This window comes from Ornithorhynchus anatinus, chromosome 4, assembly GCF_004115215.2.
Source record: "Ornithorhynchus anatinus isolate Pmale09 chromosome 4, mOrnAna1.pri.v4, whole genome shotgun sequence".
Taxonomy (NCBI): domain Eukaryota; kingdom Metazoa; phylum Chordata; class Mammalia; order Monotremata; family Ornithorhynchidae; genus Ornithorhynchus; species Ornithorhynchus anatinus.
Window position 1 is genome coordinate 58,566,071 of NC_041731.1, and position 5,460 is coordinate 58,571,530.

Below are 5,460 nucleotides of genomic sequence, written 5' to 3' on the forward strand. Positions count from 1 at the left end.
TGTAATTTAAATATATATACATAAGTGCTCTGGGGCTGCGGGTGGGGCAAATATCAAGTGACCAAAGGTCACAGATTGATATGCATAGATGATGCAGAAGGGAGAGCAAGCTGGGGAAAAGAGGGCTTGATGGGGGATAAGCCTCTTGGAGATGTGACCTCAATAATGCTTCAAATGTGGGGAGAGTTGTGGTCTGGCATTATATGGTAAGGGAGAGAGTTCCAGGCTAGGAGGAGGATGAGGGAAAATGGTCCCACACAGTGATTGATAGATGATAGATATGTGATATATATATATAATAATGTTGGTATTTGTTAAGTGCTTACTAAGTGCGGAGCACCGTTCTAAGCGCTGGGATAGACACAGGGTAATCAGGTTGTCCCACTTGAAGCTCACAGTTTTAATCTCCATTTTACAGATGAGGTAACTGAGGCGCCGAGAAGTCCAGTGACTTGCCCAAAATCACACAGCTGACAGGTGGCGGAGCTGGGATTAGAACCCAGGCCCTCTGACTCCTAAACCCGGGCTCTTTCCATTGAGCCATGCTGCTTCTAGATATATAGATATAAGTGATAGATGAAATCGGGGCACAGTGTGAGTAAGCTGGCCCTAGAGAAGCGCAGTGCGTGGGCTGGACTGCAGTAGGAGATCAGTGAAGTGGGGTAGGACGGGGCAAGCTGACTGAGAGCTTTAAAGCCGATAGTAAGGGGTTTCTGTTTGATGCGGAGGAGGTGGGCAGCCACTGGAGGTTCTTGAAGAGTGCACACATTAAATGCTCAATAAATGCTTTGATTGACTGATCCGAGATCTGGATTTTCTGAGGGTCTCCTCTTACGTGGGGAGAGGAGTCTGATGGGCAACATAACTTACACATTTCAAGGGGGGAGAGGCTGAAAGTCTCCACCTCTGAAAAAGAATGAGAAAAAAATCTGATCGCCAAGGTGGGGCTCACAGTCTTAATCCCCACGCGGGGCTCACAGTCTTAATCCCCATTTTACAGATGAGATAACTGAGGCCCAGAGAAGTTAAGTGACTTGCCCAAGGCCACATAGCTAAGTGGCAGAGTCAGGATTCGAACCTACATCCTCTGACTCCCAAGCCCATGCTCTTTCTACTAAGCCACGCTGCTTCTCTGAAATGGAAATGGGAAACTGGTCAGTGGGGAGATAGATGAGATCAGGACCCAGTGAGGAAACTGGCACTAGAGGAGTGTAGTGGGTGGGCTGGGCTGTAGTAGGAGATCAGTGAGGTAAAGTAGGACAGGGGAGAGTTGACAGAGTGTTTTAAAGCTAATGATAAGGAGTTTCTGTTTGATGCAGAGCTGGGTGAGCAACCATTGGAGGTTCTTGAGGAGTGGGGAGACGTAGCTTGAACAGTTTTGCGGAAAAGTCATCCGGGCAGAGAAGTGAATTATGGACTGGAATAGGGAGAGGCAGGAGGCAGGCAGGTCAGCGAGGAGGCTGATGCGGTAGTCAAGGTGGGATAATGATGAAGGCAGTAGCAGTTCAGATGGAGAGGGAAGGGGGATTCTAGAGATGTTGTGAAGGTGGAGCTGAAAGGGTCTGGTGACAGATTGAATCTTTGGCTTTAATGAGAGAGATGAGTCAGGGATAAAGCCAAAGTTATGGTGGGCTTGTGAGATAGCGGTATCGTCTACAGTGAAGGGAAAGAGGGTGAGGACATAATTTGGGTGGGAAAGATAAGCAATTCTGTTTGGGATATGTTTAGATGGATTCTGGACTGTAAACTCACTGTGGACAGGAATATCGTACCTTCCCAAGCGCTTAGTGCAGTGGTCTGAAACACGGTGAGCTCTCAATAAATATGACTGATTGATTGATAGGTGTCAGTGGGACATCCAGGTAGAGATGTCCTGAAGGCAGGCGGAAATGTGAGACTGCAGAGAAGGAGAGGGGTTAGGGCTGGAGATGTAGATTTGGGAGTCATCCACATAGAGATGGTAGTTGAAGCCATGGGAGTGAAGGAGTTCTCCAAGGGAGGGGATGTAGATGTAGAATAGAAGGAGACCCAGAACTGAGTCTTGAGGGATTCCCACAGTTAGAAGGTGGGAGGCAGAGGAAGGGTCTACAAAAGAGACTGAGAAGAAGCTGCCAGAGAGATAGGAGGAGAACCAAGAGAAGCTCACTGTGGGCAGGGAATGTGTCTGTTAAATTGTACACTCCAAAGCACTTAGTATAGTGTGGCACACACAGTAACAGTTGGACAATAATAATAATAATTATGGCATTTATTAAGCACTTACTATGTGGCACACACTGTACTGAGCACTAGGGGATACAAATCCCTGTCCTGCAGAGGGCTCACAGGCTTAACCCCCATTTTACAGATGAGGTAACTGAGGCCCAGAGAAGTGAAGTTCACTTGTCCAAGACCATGCAGCAGACAAGTGACAGAGCCGGGATTAGAACCCGTGACCGTCGGACTCCCGGGCCTGTGCTCTATCCACTATGCCATGCTGCTTCCTTAATAATAATGTCATTTGTAAAGTTTTCACGATGTGCCAGGCACTGTAATAAGCGCTGGAGCGGATACAAACAAATTGGGGTGGCACAGTCTCTATCTTGATAAAGAAATTCTACCGACTGACTGGCTGAGTTGTGGTAACAACAAACTGCCCTGTCTGAATGGATTTCCTTGCATAAATATTTCTGCATGTATCCAATCAATCGAGGCACTTGATAGCGTGGTTAATATTTTAAGTTTGCTTCCCCCATTAGAGTGTAAGCTATTTGTGGGCAGGTAATGCATCACTCTGTTTTTCTGTACTTCCCAAGTAGGTGCTCAATAAATGCTAATATTTCTATTTATTTTGGCTCCCGGTGCTTAGCCCAGAGCAAAGACTTATTAAACGACAAGAATAGTAACAACAAAAATTATTATTATTATGAAAAATAATAAAATTAATCATTTCCACATAGTAATCTATCAACTTCAAGGCTTTCAGCCTCCAACTCGGATTCTGAGAACGAAGGAGAAAGGGATGGAAAATCGGATGAGCAAAGCGACAGTGTTTTGACTGAGTGCCTTGGCAATCCCAGCAAGGTTGGATATCACCTCTCACCTTCAATGGCTCGGCTTCGACTTTGCCTGCCATAACCAAACCAACACTTTCTTTTGGCTCCAATTCCTAATTTTCTGTGTGATCTTGGAAAGTTGGCTTGAAAGAGGATAGACTGGAAACAGCTGTCTTTATTTATAGCAGGATGGATTTGATTTAAATCAATGAATTTAACTCATGATTCATCGTACTGTTCAGAAACTCTCCACTTCATCATCATCTACCAAAAATGCAGTTTAGATAAAAATATTAGAACAATTTTCCCAGTGGTTAGATTTACTCCCTGTTTGGTTAATTAGGTACCTTGGGAGGAGCTTTAACTCTTTCAAGTCAACACTGTAAGCAGAAATACACAAGACAGCTCCTAAAAGTGCTTGAAAATTATCATTCCTCCCAAAGAGTCAAACTTACTCTACTGCATAAATTTTTGTAAGGTGCTCTGCACACAGTAAGCACTCAATAAGAATCAGTGATTGATGGATCGTTCATTCGTATTCACTCAATCGATTACCGATGACAAGAAGTTCCCATGGTGTAACTATAGCCAAGAAGGCCGTCTCTCCCCAAAAGATACAGAAAGGGAAATTAAGGAACCACTTCTAGGCCCCTGTCCTATTGTATCAATCAGATTTATTGAGCACTTTCTGTGCTAAGCGCTTGGGAGAGTACAATATAACAGTGTAAGACAGATTCCCTGCCCACAACGAGCTTACAGTCAGAGGGGGAGATGGATGTTAATATAAATAAATTTATTTTTTTGTGTGTGGCTAGCACTATACTCCCCAGAATGGTTTCTCTGATAGAGAGCACCCTTTAAAAAGGCTTGCCGGCGAGGCGAGCCAGGTGATCAACCCCAGGAAAAAAAAAATACCAATAGTTCTTCATGACAGCTATGCCGCGATCACGGTCCTGGGTGTACTCAAATCCTCGAAAATGCCTACTTAAAGATCAATTAATGATGATTTCTTAACTGAGACTCCTTCAGCTGTCAGGAGACCAAAAGTGGACTGCCTACTTACGTAGGTCTTTAGCTTTAGGGGGTGTTACTGGTATGGGGAGGAGTGGTATGCTATTGCCAGGAGGCAATAGACTTGACTTGTCTTCCCAGTGGTGGTGGATTGTATTGAGTCATCTTCTAGGCTCACTATGTGCAGAGCACTGTACTAAGCACTTGGAATGTACAATTCGGCAACAGATAGAGACAATCTCTGCCCAATGACGGGCTCACAGTCTAATCGTTAAACTGTTTACATTTTTAAAAGGCCTTAGACAAGGACAACACCAAAAGCTATTTTTTTTTTAATCTGAGTAATCATGATATTATTTTTGACAGAACAGGAATGTTCTGTCAAAAAGGTAAAAAAATAAGAACCAAATGGTAGGAACCAACAGCCACTTTCAGGAAAAGAGAACTCTAAATGGTGAGGTTCCCCAGGGATCGGTCCAACTTCTTCAACAGTTTTCTAAATGGTCCCGGAGAGAGAATGTGAAATGAAATCTCCTTAGCTCTTCTAAGTGGTAAATATGTGACTGTAGCCCAAATACACATTTCTTGCACATGCACTAAGGTAGCATGACTTGAGTATATAAAGTGTGACTGACTTTTGGAAACACCAGAAAAAGCACTGAGTTCACAATAGCAGTGCTTGATATTCGATGGGATACTTAGCTTTTCTTTAGTCCAAAGAAAGTCAGCATAACATACACATGTAATAAAATAGACACTATGGAGAGATGGAGAGTTTCTATTAGATTTTGTGGGTGCTTAGGCACTGGGTGGCAGACATGCCTGGATTGACTACCTCTGATTTCTAGGATCTCACAGTCGGCAAGAGGTTCTTCATAAATGAAGGAGAACACTCCTATTTTGGTAAATAAAAGAATCATAAGATAATTTTGTCTTCTGATGGAGTTGAAAATTAATGAAAAAACACCACCACATCAATGCTTTAAAATATCTACTGTGATACATAGATTCATCTCTGAATTAACAGCTTTAGCTTTGTGATCCAATTGACCCAAAGGATTTTCTTTATTCATCACTAGACTTAGAGAGAAGCTTCTGGAAATTCCCAAAGTTACATGTTCAGTATGATCGAAGACTTGGGGATTGATTGGGTGTGGTGGATGTTTATCCTGTATTTGGGGGTGTTACATAATATTTAGGGGAATTAATAACAAACAGGAAAGTCTAGATAACAGTGAATTAAGATGAATTTAATCTGTTAACTATTTACAATCTTGTCTTGTGTTATGCTGTCTCCAACCCAAAGTGACGCCATGGACACATCTCTCCCAGAACGCCCCACCTCCATCTGCAATCGTTCTGGTAGTGGATCCACAGGGTTTTCTTGGTAATAATACGGAAGTGGTTTATCATT